Source organism: Palaemon carinicauda, chromosome 11, assembly GCF_036898095.1.
Source record: "Palaemon carinicauda isolate YSFRI2023 chromosome 11, ASM3689809v2, whole genome shotgun sequence".
In the NCBI taxonomy this organism is placed as follows: domain Eukaryota; kingdom Metazoa; phylum Arthropoda; class Malacostraca; order Decapoda; family Palaemonidae; genus Palaemon; species Palaemon carinicauda.
The window spans coordinates 8,167,912-8,183,408 of record NC_090735.1 but is presented as its reverse complement, the minus strand read 5'-3'; the positions used below and the strand labels follow the sequence as shown (position 1 = coordinate 8,183,408).

General features: G+C 35.4%; 1 protein-coding gene across 1 annotated transcript in view; it reads left to right on the top strand.

Annotated features, from left to right (window-relative positions):
• Positions 1-15,497, top strand: part of LOC137649955 (uncharacterized) — a 361,156-nt gene that overhangs the window by 192,378 nt on the left and 153,281 nt on the right. The gene's annotated exons all lie outside the window — the stretch shown is intronic.

Sequence of the window (15,497 nt, the reverse complement as noted above, 5' to 3'; positions counted from 1 at the left end):
TTCTGACTCTCTCCTGGCGTACTCCAAAGGGCGTTCAGGTAAGAGTGGTTGCTGATTAATGTTTGGGCAATCCCGGGGTCAGGGAAACTGTTGTTCCCCTAGTGGCTCAGCAATACCTCCCTGGTTGGCAGACTTCCCTTCAGCTTTTAATTTTCAAAGGTTGGAAGACCCTTGCTTGCTGTGGCCATTCTTGGGCATTCCTGGTTTGCCTTCAGAGGACAACCTTCATTTTTTTGTGTAGGGGAAACATCGTGTGCAGTCCATCTCTCCTTTGACTTCTCCTCAGCAGATTCCCATTGCAGTTGACACCTCAGAGCTTCTCCCCCCTTCCCCCGGAGAACTGTTTATCTGGTCGCCCCTGGTTTTTCTGCTCCTTCTAGTAGGACTTCCGTTTTGGAGCCTCTAGGTTCTGTAGAGCCTGTCGCCTTGTGAAATCCTACCTCTGCTAATGTCTTGTCTACCTGGGCATGGAAATCATCACCCTCTAAGGGAAAGTGTTCCTTTCCGAGGACATGATGTGTTGGATTCAACAAATAGCCCTACTACTCTTTGTGCAGTGCTTCCTCCATTCAGCACTTCAGTGGCAGAGACTACTTGTTCATCTGTCATCATCAGAACGACTGGTTCCAGAAGGATAAGTTTGCATATGAAACATACAATGGAACCTAAAAGCCTCCTGGTCACAACATTGATACAATCCAAAATCCCGGATTCTCATGTGGTTAAACTCCAAAGAAGACCTCTTGTGGCTAAGCCGCACAACCTCCAGAAGGATTCACCTCTTACCTCGTCTTCCCCAGGATTCAAGTTGTTGACAGATGCCTCGAATGAGGGCTGAGGTGCTTATCTGAACAACCACTTGATTTCAGGAACCAGGTTAGCAATAGATCACTAAGAACATAAATTTTGGGGATCTGAAAGCATCATGATTGGCTCTTCAACAATTTCTGACATTTGCTACAGGGACACTCAGTGGTATTGATGAGTGATACCACCATAATGACACATCTATAAACTAGGGGGAACGATCTCCCTCAAGCTATGTCAACTAACGGTCGAGATCCTGCAGTGGACAGTGAACAACTCGATCTCTCTGTCAGTCTGCTTCATTCTAGGCAGGAAAAAATATTGTGGCGGATCAGTTGAGCAGGAGAACATAAATCAAATCTTTGAATCCTCAGATAGTGAAGGAAGTAATAATTTTGTTGGGTCCTCCAACTAGAGACCTGTTAGCAACCACACTGAATGCAAAGCTCCCAATATACTGCTCATCAATACTAAACCCAGCAGCAGTGTTCGAGGACTCTTTCCAGCATCCCTGGGACATCCTTAACGCCTATGACTTTTTGCCTTTCTACCTGTTAAGAAAGGTTTTCTACAGGATAAGGGAGACCCCAAACCTCGTGGTGTAGCTATTTTTCTACAGTATAAGGGAGACCACAAACTTCGGGGTGACACTATTTTTCTACAGGATAAAGGAGACCCCAAACCTCGTGGTGACACTACTAGCTCCCTTTAGTCTGCATCGGGAATAGTATACAGATTTTCTACATCTCCTGGTGGAGATACCGAGAGAACTCCCGTAAATTCCATATCTTCTGTGACAGCTCCATGACATTTTTTTCCACAGCAGCATAGAATCCTTGAGTTTTCATGCATGGAGGCTATCCAGTATCTCCTCTCTCAGAAATGGTTTTCTAGAGAAACTGCACAACAGATGTCTGGATATCCAGAAATCCTCGACTGCAGTCTACCATGAATTTTGTTTGCCCTCCAGTCAAAGTCAGTCCATCTTCGTGGTATGTCATGACGGTTCTGAGATCCCTAAAAGAGGCACCTTACTAACCTCTGAAGCGAGCATCTGACAGAGACTTCAATTTGAAAACGGTGTTCCTTCTCACCTTTGCCTCAGCCAAAGGAGGAAGTGAACTACATGGATTGGCAACTGATGTCCATTATTCAAGGGGTTGAAGGGAGGTCTCTCTAAGCTTCATTCCAGAATTTCTTCATTTTCCTTTTCAAATCTTTGTTCAGTAATCGAGGATCCTGATCAACTTCTACTGTGTCCTGTTAGGGCTCCGAGAAGCTATTTAAAACATACCACGCTGTTCAGGCCTCGCCATCAGAACCTCTTCATAAGCATGAGAAGGATCAAGGGTCTCTAGGAATACCATCTCATTTTGACTAAGGGACGTTGTCTTCAGAGCAATAGACCATTCATATCTACAGTATCCCAAATGAAAGCTCTTGACGTAAGAGGCCTTGTAGCCTCATTAGCTTTCAAAAAGAACTTCTCTGTGATGCAGGTTCTCAGAGCAGAGTTTTGGTAGAGACAAACTACTTTTATAGCTCATTACCTGCGGGATGTAACCAACAGGATCTTGGACTCGCTTACGTTAGGTCCTGTTGTGGCTGGTCCGCTGGTGGTTTGGCTTCCTTGGTTCCCTAACAGGACCAGTATCTATAGATCAAGTGCTAAGGTTACAGGAAAACCTGGGGTGAAGGTGAAGAGTGATTGGCCTCCCTTTCCCTTTGACCTTTCCCCTCTTTGGGGGCTCAGCTTCAAAGCCTTGTCAGCAGGACTTGATGTAGAGATAGGTAAACTCATTCGCCTCAGCTTCAGGGTGTGTAAGCACTTGATGACTTTTCCCCACACTTCTTACAAGGAGAAGTGTGTTGAAGCCAAACAAACTTAGTACTTCTGAATCAGCTTCTGCAACATCTTTGTATTTCTTCACTTTTGTTACAGCTCAGAGAAGTCCAGCTCATGTACCTTTGACTGCGGGGCCCGTGCTGTGATTGGATGTCTTCACCCATAGCTCATGAGGTGTAGGGGCTGGAACTTAAACACAAGTACTAAGTACCAGACCCCCTAGGCTAAGTTTCCAGCTAATGGGGATGGGGACTGCCTCCATCCTAAGGATGAGTCTCCTATAGCTAAAGAACGAAAGATTTTTATGGTTGTACGGACAAATGACAAATTTTGAAAATAATTTGTATTTTTCCTAGCCATACAAATCTGAATTCTTTACTCAAACATGTCCACCATCACCAACCCTCGACTTAAAGTCCAGGCTGCAATCTAATTGAGGTTGTAGGCATATTCTTTACATATTCTCGTCTTTCCTCACACCTGAAAACAATAAGATACTTAACACTTCTTCACCCAAGGGGTTAATTACTGTACTGCAATTTGTTTAGTGTACTTTCCTCTTAGCAAGGGTTGAAGAGACTCTTTAGCTATGGTAAGCAGCTCTTCTAGGAGGACACTCCAAGATTAAACCATTGTTCTCTAGTCTTGGGTAGTGCCATAGCCTCTGTACCATGGTCTTCCACTGTCTTGGGTTAGAGTTCTCTTGCTTGAGGGTACACTCGGGCACACTATTCTATCTTATTATTATTTTATTTTCTTCCTCTTGTTTTTTTGAAATGGTGTGTTGGGAGGCTTAATAGAAGGGCCATGGATGCCTGGTGGTTTATCAAGAGGTTGTATTTTCCTTTTTTCTGATTTTTTTTTCTTCTCAAAACCATCCTTACTGTCCTCCCTTCAGTTGAAGTGAAGTGGCTATCCTGGAGGGTATTTAGCCTTGTTTGGTGTATCGGCTCCTCCATGTTGACCAGTTTTTCCGACTTTTTACTATAGTCTATGGGTATCATCAGTCACTTTATTTATAATTCTGTACATATTGTTTTTGTTATAATTCTTGTTAATCTAGTTTTTAAGTATGATGTCTGTTTTTTATTTCTTTTAATTCGTATGGTGTCTGGAGACATTGAGTGAAATCCGGGACCAGTACGTCCTAGATTTCGTCAATGTCGTCTTCTGTATTGCAATATTCGTGGTCTTCATACAAATATCCAGAACCTTACAGTTGCATCCAGACAGTATGATATTCTTTTGTGCTCAGAAATTTTTGTTTCTAATATGAGGCACTAATCTAAGCTCCTTATATCTGGTTTTAAGAAGCCAATAATGTTGAAACATGATGCCATTCCTAGGGCCAGGGGAATGGCGGTGTATATTAGGACCGAGTACCCTGCTTCTCATAAGTCCTGCTATCAATGTGGATGTCATGAGATTCAGGTAATAAAAGTTTGTGGCAGGCATAACAACTTTTATTTGTGTTCGACCTACCGAAATCCAGACATGGATGATTCTATCTTTGATTGTCTTCTTACCATTATGGCTAAGATACAAGAAGATGATAGAAAGGCTTCTTTTGTCTTTGTTGGTGATTTTAATGCTCACCATAGGGAGTGGTTAAGTTCTGTCTCTCTTACCGATCACCATGGCTTAAGAGCTTTAGATTTTGCCTCTGAATCAGGCTGTGAGCAAATCATAAATGAAGCTACTCACAGGTCTGGTAATTGCTTGGACCTCGTATACAGAGACTCCCCTGGCGTTACAACTAGAAAGGTTGGTTCTCCAGTCGGAACATCTGATCATGCCTTGATTTCATTAGTAGTGAAGACTGAGCAGCCTGTCCCTGATATATCATACTCTTGTAAAATTTATATGAAATCCCAAGCAGACTGGAATGGAATTGGCATGATCTTTTTTGCTTGAATTTGTCACAATTATATAGTAGTGTAGATTCTGTTGTCCCTTTGAATGAGAATCTAGTCAACATAATTGATAGGGGTATCCCTTCTCGTGTGCTATGGTACTGAGTGAAGGACAAACCGTGGTTCAATGATGATTGTATACGTGCTTATTTGGAGAAGCAGGAGGCTTATCATCTTTGGAAGGGTAACAGATCAGATTTGACCTGAAAAAAATTTACTCAGCTTCGAGCTTTTGCTCAGAGAGTTTATGCCTCAACTGAAAAGGAGTACAATTTAACCATAAAAGAAACCCTTTCTGGTACAACTCAGGAACATAAATGGTGGTCTACCCTTAAATCTGCACTCTTTGGTGTAGATGCAACAGTTCCTCCTTTACTGAAACCAGATGGCCCAGTCACTCACTGTCCAAAGGAAAAGGCAACCCTTTTGGCTGATATTTTTGACAGTAGACAGAGTAATGAAAAACTTGAACTTCCTCTTTCCTGTTTTCCTGAGGCTAAACTAACTAGTTTAGCTTTTCGATCTTGTGAGATTAAAGCTCTGTTGATGGACCTTGATGCTTATGGAGGTGTAGACCCAAATGGTATTTTTCCTTTGTTTTTTTTATAAAGAGAGTAGATTTCTTAGCTCCAAAGTTATCTGTTATTTTGCACAAGTTAGCAAGAATAGGAGCTTTTAGCACTTGTTGGAGAATTGGTAATGTTACTCCTCTATGTAAATGTGTTTGTGGTAGCTCAAGTCCCACTGATTACCGCCCAATTTCCATAACTCCCACATACTCTAAAGTTTTTGAACGTCTTCTAGCAAAACGTCTTAATAGGTTTGCTGAAGGTTATCATCTACTCCCTAGTTTGCAATTTGGTTTTCGTAAAGGCCTTGGAGCATGTGATGCCCTTCCTACAATCTCCAATGCTGTAAAGAAATCCTTTTGATTGTGGTCAAGAAGTTCGTGTGATTGGTTTTAATTTTAGTGCTGCTTTTGACCGTGTTAATCATGAGGCCCTTGTTTTCAAACTCAAATAGTTGGGAGTAGGTGGGTCGTTTCTTAGCATTATTATTGATTTTTTAAGTAATATATCTCAAAGAGTTGTGGTTGATGGGCACCATAGCGAGTATAGGAATGTGATATCCAGTGTTCCACAGGGTAGTGTTCTTGGCCCATTACTTTTCATACTATATACACATGACATGTGGTTTGGCCTAGAAAACAAGCTTGTTGCATATGCAGATGATGCTACTCTCTTTGCATCAATTCCATCCCCTGTATGTACAGTATATCTGGGGTTGGTGAATCCCTCAATAGAGATTTAGCTAAAATTAGTGCATGGTGCAAATTATGTGGTATGAAGTTGAAGCCTAACAAAACTCAAAGTATGATTGTAAGTAGGTCAAGGACGGTGGCTCCTCAACATCCGGATCTCAGTATTGATAATGTTTCTTTAAATTTGTATGACACTTTTAAAATTTAAAGTGTGATTCTCAACAACAAATTTACTTTTGAGAAACACATTTGGTCTGTGTCTTCTTCAATTGCACAAAAATTGGCTTATTGAGAAAGTCTTACAAGATTTTCGGTGATCAATCTATTCTGAAGAAATGCTTTAGTTCTTCCATTCTACTTTGTTTTGAGTATTGTTCTCCTGTCTGGTGTTCAGCTGCTGATTTTCATCTTAATTTGTTGGACAGAAACTTACTGTCTATTAAATTTCTTATTCCTGATCTAGATATTAATCTTTGGCACCGTCGTTCAATTAGTTCATTATGCATGTTGCATAAGATTTTTCATAACTCTGACTATCCTTTACATTCAGATCTCCTTGGACAAATCTTTCCTGTTCGAAATATAGGCAGGCAGTTAATTCTAGTAGCCAGGCCTTCTCCTTCATGAGGTTCAATACTACACAGTATTCTAGAAGTTTTATTCCAGCTGTTACCAAGTTGTGGAATGATCTTCCTAATTGGGTAGTTGAATCAGTAGAACTTCAAAAGTTCAAAGTTGCAGCAAATGTTTTTATGTTGACCAGGCTGACATGATTCTTTTTATAGTATATATATGACATTTTTTTTACATTGTTAATAGTTTATAAAGGACATATCTGTTTTGACGCTGTTACTGTTTTAAGAATGATATATTGTTAATTTATTCTCATCATTTATCTATTTCCTTATTTCCTTTCCTCACTGGGCTATTTTTCCCAATTGGAGGCCTTGGGCTTATAGCATCTTGCTTTTCCAACTAGCTTGGCTAGTAATAATAATAATAATAATAATAATAATAGTGAGCTACGGGGAGAGAGGGTTGGTTGGCGGTTCCATCCCCACTACTGGTCGGTTATTTAGGCCTACACCTCATTAAAAGTTTTAACTGCCATATTTCAGCCGCCATTGTTACTCCATCCTCTATATGTAAAGAACTCATGGTTTTATAGTATGAAAAATAAAAATTATTTTCAAAATTTGTCATATGTAAATTTCTTGTATATTGCTAAGGGGAAACCGTGCAAAATAATTAATTTTCCTTTCCTTTTATATAAAATTATGTATTCCCCTTTTACAATTATGTTTTCCAAGTAAGAAAGCAAATTAGAATACTTCTTTTGATTTATATAATAAAGTCTCTCTCTCTCTCTCTCTCTCTCTCTCTCTCTCTCTCTCTCTCTCTCTCTCTCTCTCTCTCTCTCTCTCCTTCCTTCTTAGGGCTACATGAATATACCTTGAAGAATACCATGCTAATTATTTAAAGTAATGGGAGACCTAGTTCACATTTTCTAATAAGGATGAATTATGAAGTTCTCTTTAATATTAACCTGATGCTCACCTGCAATTTCAGATCTCCCACTCCCCATCCTTGATCCTTCCTTATCCCAAATTTGGAAATGTTATAAAAAAAAACACACACACACTCGCCTCATATGGCTGATGTGTTTCCCACTGGCCCCCTCCTCTTTTAGCATCAGCATTTGCCATTTTATTCCTCACAAGAAAAGGGCCAAAGAGTCCATGAGGTAGATCCTGATCTTAACTAGAGTAATCACTTGTTCTTTTAGACTGTTATTTTATTCTTCATGTACAGAACTTGTTCATTCCTTTACTGGTGTCTTGAGAGCTGTAGCTCAATGTGTTCAATTGAATATATTGTAATTGTCAAAGGCCGACAGTCTGTACTGGTAAACATTTTGGACTTTAGTCTGCTTATTTATCCAGCTGTCTTGTCAGTGCAATTTTTATACTGATAACCAAAGTCATGAAAATTTATGTATGTGTTATGTCATTATTAACTTGCTCAAAAGCTTCAAATTCTTTTAAGTTTGTAATGGTTCATGAGATTTTAGAATTTGGTATTAATTATCTTATTTTAATCAAATATTTAATAATGTTTAAGAAGCTTGCATTGTAGGAGGTTATTATGTCAAATGTACAGGTTTTGGTACTCTCATTTTCATTTCTTGTAAAATTGTATACACTTGTGTCAATGACAAAAACGTCAAATTTGTTATAGACTGTGTAATGTAAGTAGTGGAAATTCTATCTAATGTAAAAGGATTGTGATTCAATGTATTCCAGACATGTTTATGCTCTTTTGAAGTTAATGTGTAATCAGTGGTAACTGTTATTTCAAAATTTGTAATAAAAAGTATAAGTTCAAGTAAGATTAAGGTTTTAAAGATATATGATAAGTGTACATAACGTAAATGTTTCAATGAATTTGGGAAGAAGGTCATTTTGAAGTCGTATTTCAAAGCTTTTTATTATGGCGAGATACCTGGGCTCTCTGAAAAGGTGCACAGCTCGGTTCATAAACTCCATGTTGTTTCTTGACTCGTGTTGTTTGTGCCTATGACATAAAGAAGGGATAAACTACACTTTAATCATTTTTAGAAGAAATGTGTAATAAGTTCTTGAATATGTTATCGGTGAGGTGATAGTTGTCCAGATGTGTGTATGTGTGTGTTTGTGTTATTTAAAGGGTGGGAAGATATTTGGTAGGCTTACAAATCGTTAACAAAGAATCTCGTCAGGTTTGTACCTGAGTGCAAAGTTTCCTAGATATATAATATGGATTTTTTTTATTTCCTTACACTGGTTAAGGTATGAAAGTTCCATTTTCATAAAATTACTGTTTACGCATCTTCATGAATTTATTTATTTTTTTTTTTTTTTTTTTTTTTTTTTTTTTTTTTTTTTTTTTTTTTTTTTTTTTTTTTTTTTTTAAATACAATACTGATGTGCAGAAATAGCCGTCTTCAAACATCCTTCCTAAGGGAAATTCCATAATATTGTAAGAGCCGTATTAGGTATTTTACAAAATTAACAATAACTGAGATATATTTAAAAGTTCATTGATGGCCTAAACATAGATACTTCATAATCCGCTTAACTTTTCTTAATGCATTAACTATCTCTATGGTTAGATATCTTGAAAATGTACATAAATTGTAAGATTATTAGATACTGCATTAGATCTTGGGCAGGTTCATACCTAACATTTTTGTATAGCTTTTGAAAAGGCCATTTTTTTTCGTTTAATTCATTAGATAATTGGTATAAACACTAATCTTATTTGAGACTAACGTAAACTTTGATTAGAATTGCAATGATTAAATTAATTCACACAAAGGGGATAGCTATCAAAGTAATAACAAACTTTACTAATTAATTTAAAGAGAAATTTACAAGTTGTCATATTGAAAGAGGGATCAATTTAAAATGTTACAGTAGAATATTAAAGGTTATGACTTTCGATGCCTCTTAAGGTTTTAGTCTTGCAAAAAACAAAGTATCAACCACTGACCTTGAAATTAATTTCTGTACCTACACCCCTCTAGAATGCTATTGGTTTAATTGTTTCCCCTAAAGATGGGGGTGGGTGTTTTGTGTCATTAGAGCTCACTCGTGCTAGAGCAGTTTTAAGTATTAAATTGAGAATTACAAGGTTAGATTGAAAATGTTTGCCGAAGCTGCAAAAATAATTAAAGTAAAATATGGGATATTGGATATTGCATAATCTAGCTACCTTAGCGTTACATATTTGTTCCACAACGCAATGAAATAGGGTGACTCACAAGTAACGCATATTCTCTCTCTCTCTCTCTCTCTCTCTCTCTCTCTCTCTCTCTCTCTCTCTCTCTCTCTCTCTCTCTCTCTCTCTCTCTCAAGGGGTATCGCCATCAGTAAACCTCTCAAGATTCTCTGTAGGCGTTACTAAACAGTCCTTCAGGCCCAATTGTAGCTGCACTAGCTGTATATCCTTCAACTTTACCAACTCCTTTCTTGCCTTCATTCTTCCATATTGTTGTCAAAACTCTAATAACTTCAACGTTAATAAGAGTCATTCAGCACTTGGGTGCTTAATGACTTCACAGCCCCAAGCACTGAGCTATATTCCTAAATTCAATCTAATCTCCCTCTTAAGAAACACTATTCACAGGATTCCACATCGAATATTTTTTAATTTCTTATTGGTAACGAGATCAATTTTTTAAGCCGTTTTCAGTCTCTTAAGATTGTTATACAATATCGTTATACATCGCACATCAGTATGCAGGAAAATATTAAAAATACGGTAATTTTTTCTCCTTGATGTCAGTGTCTTTGTAATGAGAACTTGCAAATGTTGAAGGTTGGGACTTTGTGTTTTAAAAGTGTTATGAATTCCATTGCAAGGAATAAGGGATTATTATGTTAGTATTGAGTGATTGGTGTGAGATTCTAATGGGGAAGTTAGGTCGTTCTTTTGCCAAATTCCTCTCTATAGAGCATGTTCCAAGGTGGACAAAGATAGTCTGGTTTATTTATCAATGTTTCTAATATAAGTCAGCCTGAAAGTATTTTACTCACAGTTTTTTTTATGTAGATGGGTGTAAATTAGGCCTTTCATGCAGAATTGGGATGGTTTTTTTTTTTTCTTTTTTATTTTTGCATTGTGATTTACGTAGCGTAGGTTATAGATTTTATTCATGTTAAAAAGATCCTTCAGCAATTTAGGAAGCTCATCAAGTACTCAGTCAGCATATTGGCAAGCATCAAACTCGAGTTTCTTAAAAAAAAAAAAAAAAAAAAAAAGCATTTTCCAAGAGTATAATCCTCAGCTTCAGTAAGCATAGCATATAAAAAAATTGTTATTTTAAGTTTTTGAAATAGCCCGTTACAATCTTAAAAATGTCAAAGTAAAATAATCCTTTGAAGCTTTAGTAAATGTCTATATATTATAGATTTGCTGAGATAACTTTGAATTTAACGTAAAGTTTTCGTTTTTATATAAATTTATGTCTCTAAACCAAATTATTTTCGTTATTATAGAGTTTTGAATTACTATATGTGTGATTTGAAGTATCTAAGGAGGGGAATTTCAGTCTTTATAGTCACTGAGAGATAAATCATAGAATATAATTTGTCTTTTTGTTCGGATATTTTTTAGTTTGATGCTCTTTATCAGCATATATCTTCCTAACAGTAATTAACTTGTATTGAAGTTATAATTCCTGGCCCTGTTTTTCTATATTATGAAAACTATTCTAATTTCTTGATTATTATTCAAATTAAAACGTGTAATGAATTAATTATTAGTCATTGTCTTGGTGAACTACTGGGTATTATAGATAATTAAGTATTTTATAATCTATAGAGATGTTTGCCTTCGTTGGTACAATTTTCAACTGACTTATATTGAAATGTATTAAGGAGCTCAAAGACATTTGTGTTTTAAACAATACTAAAATCATACTTTTTATTTAATATCTATTCACATTCTTCCGGATTTCAGTAGAGAATATAGTATCTGCCTATCTCTTGTGTCTGAGCTCAATCTGGTAACTTTAAAAAAAATAATTTTAAACTTCATTTCAGGCTGGGTTAATCTAAAGTCTATAAAAACAAAAATACAGAAAGTTAATACATTTATTTTAAATACTAAAACTAACTTATTCATTATTATTTTGACCGTAACTGGTAGTAATATAATAAGTTACACAGGACCTGTGTAAAATCCATAATGAATAATAAATAATCATCTCCTTTGATTATTGGCTGAGGATACCTCGTCTTAGTATTGCCAGAGATTGTGAGCAATAGATAGTAAGAGATAATGAAATAATGAGTCTATTGTATATGATTATAAGATGATAGTAGGCTATATTAAGGGCTTATGTGCTGAGGATAGTATACTGCAGTAAGGAATCATAAGCTGAAGATAGTATGAACTGAGGATAGTATTTAAAGGGGTTGACTTTATTTCACTCTTTAGGTGTATAAGATATATTCACAGTTCTAGTAGGCCTATTGTATAGCTTTGGGGTGCTGGTTGTAGGCTTAAGTTTCTTATTAGGAGTTATTATAACTTTAAATTAAAACTCTAAGAGTAGGTAAATATTCAATTAGAAGCAAGATGTTTTATAGCATTAACATTTTCATAAGGTTATTGTTTTTTTTTCTTAAATAGTGCCGTTAGCTTTATTAAGTGTTTCAGGTTAAACTCACTTACCAGGGTTTGCATTTGAGAACTTTATTACACTGCTAAAGTGATTTAGGTGTCCACGTGTAAGGTGAATGCGTACTTCGGTCCGATCTGACTGTCTGCTGGGAGAAGTAGCAAGGATGGTCAGGGCAGTAGCCTTGCACGTCTCTTCTTTTTTACCCGACTCAATCATATACATTAAAGGGCACGAGTCAGGGAGGCACCTTGGCATTTATGAATCTTGTCTGCTTTTCACTGAGCTTCATGTGTCTGTAGTAATGAATCGTTCTGAAATTGCACAAAGGCATGAAAATGACCTTATTTTTTACTGTTAGATATTCCATTTGTCTTTTTATTCTTGAAATATTAATTATCTTTTCTTTATAATTTTATGTTTCATTAGATAATTAACTCTAAAATTGCTGGAATTTGCCTCATAGGAATTAAAATAATAACATAAATGTTTTACCATTTAACTTTAGGAGAGCTACAAACTATTCTTGAAGCCTTTGAATTACAATCCCGATGTCATTATTTGTAAAATTATCAATAAAAAGAAAAGAAAAGAAGAAAAAGGAAAGCATTCAAGGGCCTAGTAACATTGCTTCTTCAGAAGAAAATTTTGCTTTAAGTTTCTGGTTACTAGGTGGGAAAGGGGATGGCCTTGGTGGGCTTTCCTTTTCCTTCTTTTTTTTATTAATAATTTTATGATTTCAATTAGATAAAGCACTGCTTACTTACACAGTCATGAGATATGTAACCTCAAATTCCGAGCTTCAAACGCACCAGCAGTTAAAGAAAACGGACACTGACTGGTAAACAAAGAAAATGGGACGTTTTGTCATTCTGTGCTCCATATTTGATGAAGGGTGACTCGCCTAAGAGGCTTTCTTTGTCGAATTGAGAGCTAAATGTATGACAAACGTCAAGTTTTCTTTGATTTTAGGGCGTTTGAAGCTTTCAGAAAATGGGGTTTCATGAATCTGATGCTTATATGTCATTGACTTCATAGTGTTTGTATTTCCATTATATAATTAAATTGATTACACTGAAACCTGTACTATGTTTGACATTCAATCTTCTACAATAAAAGTCTATAATGAATTTCAAAGTTTTTCTTCAGCCATATTGTGTTATTTGGAAACTTCAATTTAATTGCTTTAACATGAGGCTTTTGAGGAATAGTAACTAATGGAAATAACAAGGTCATATATTATCATGACTTTATTCAGGGGAAAAAAAAACTTTCACAGACAGCTGAATTAAGAAGTGGACTTTGGTTCAAAATTAAATACCAGACAGTTCGGTCACCTTGACTATCAATATATCATTAAACACTGGTAGTACTACTCTTGTGCCCCAGTTGGGGGGTGAACAAACTGTATATGGGGGATAATCAACAGACCAAATGAACGAGTGACTAGTTAGGAGAGAGGACTATTACATGAGAGTTTTTGGCCCTTTTTTTGTGGGGGATAAAGCATTTGCTGGTACTAAAATAGGTAGGGGGCCGTTTAGGGAGAACACTCTGTCATATGAGGCTTAACATGGGGAGAATACTCCAGAGTCGTTCCAATTTTTTTTTTTCTTTTATATCCATTTACTTCTGTTTTCTATTATTACCCGTTTTCTCTTTTTTCATACCATTTTCTTTTTTGTATTAGGCAGACTAAATAAAAAATGTTTATTTTACATATGTATTTTATTTTGCAATTCCTAAGATATTACAAAGTTTGTGCATGGTTAATGTCTTAACAGTTTAATGAAAATAGTTTTTATGGTTAACTAACAAATTTAATAGGCGCTTCTCAATGTTGCAATTAAGAAAAATTGTTATGGACGAAAATACTTGAGATTACAAGAGCAAGAGTCCTGAATGATATTTATGGGGAAAAAGTCATACTACCGCTAGAAGTATAACTACATATGTTGAAGGAAAGGTAAATTGCCCAGTATTTTGACATAAGTAATATGGGCATTCCCAATTACTTTAGTCATATCTTATGTCCATTCTAGTCATTGCTGGAAAAGGTTGTCATGAAAGAGTAAAAGATATTTGACTATCTTGTACTCTATCATGAATTAACCTTTTCCAGCTCAGACTAGAATGGACATAAGATATGACTATAGTAGTCAATAATGCCCCTATTACTGACGTCAAAATACTGGACATTTACCTTTAATTATTCAACATATGTAGTTATATTATTGGCAGTGGTATAACATTTTCCCCAAAAATATCATTCAGGACTTTGACACTTGTCTTCAAGTATTTTCGTCCATATTTTTTCTTATGCAATTGACATTGAGTAGCATCTATTATTTACAAAAACACATTTGAAATAATCATTCTAACAAATATGTTACGAATTATACAAGCATTTCACATCTCATATGTTTTGATATTTATTGGCTAAAATTATATAAAAATGACAACAGCATTTTATTATATATAAAGTTACTGATTTTAAGCTTAAAATTATCTATTCGTATCCCTCTTTTTTTTTTTTTTTTTTTTTTTTTTTTTTTTTTTTTTTTTTTTTTTTTTTTTTTTTTTTTAGCATGTTCTACCTACAAAACCACTTACATATTTAACCACAATAATTTACTCTGAATTTGAAATGTTACACTTTAAAAGTACTAACCTTTAAGATACTACTCCTAAATGCTACATTGGAATGAATATCTTCCTTATTCACCAAATCTTTTCAAGAAACCCATAACTGTTTTTCTTTGGGCTTCCCTAAAGATAATTATCCCTTCCATTGTCCTAAATACTGAATGCAACCTGATTATTTTTTTCCTCTTATGCAGTGCATCACGTGCAGTTCTTAAAATACCCTCAAGTTTAACCTATGCATCAAGAGCCAAATGTCTGAGCATTCTCTTCACAAATAATTAACTTCAGTATATATTCTTATGCAATAAATTTCCCTATTAATTATTGATGTATTTTCCCATGGAAATATAAATATTAATCTTGATCCTGGAATATAAATATTAATCTTGATCCTTTTATTAGTTATAACTACTCTTTTAAGTCTTACAAGGATAACCTTGAAATCTTACTTTAACCATTCTTAGAACATCTACAGTCTTTTAAGTAAGAAATATTCCTTCAATGTTGATTTTTATCAATACTACACTGTTTCTTCCTCTTAAGATTGCCTGAACTCAAATTACTATTCCTTTCATAAAACCATCTTATAAATTTAATTGGCAATATGCTCCAAATTGAAACTATTATTAACTATATCACCTATATTCTAGACTACAGCACAAGGCAGTTAATTGCATTTACTATATACAAATTATACAAAGCTTAAAACCAGTTGACAAGAGATATCTTAAAAATTTTATCATGCTCATATTTTGTAATAAATTCCTATTCAATACATTGAAGAAAAATAAATAGGATCTTTTACTATAAACAAGCATTTAGGTGTGTGACCAGAATAACTAAAATATTTTTCATTTA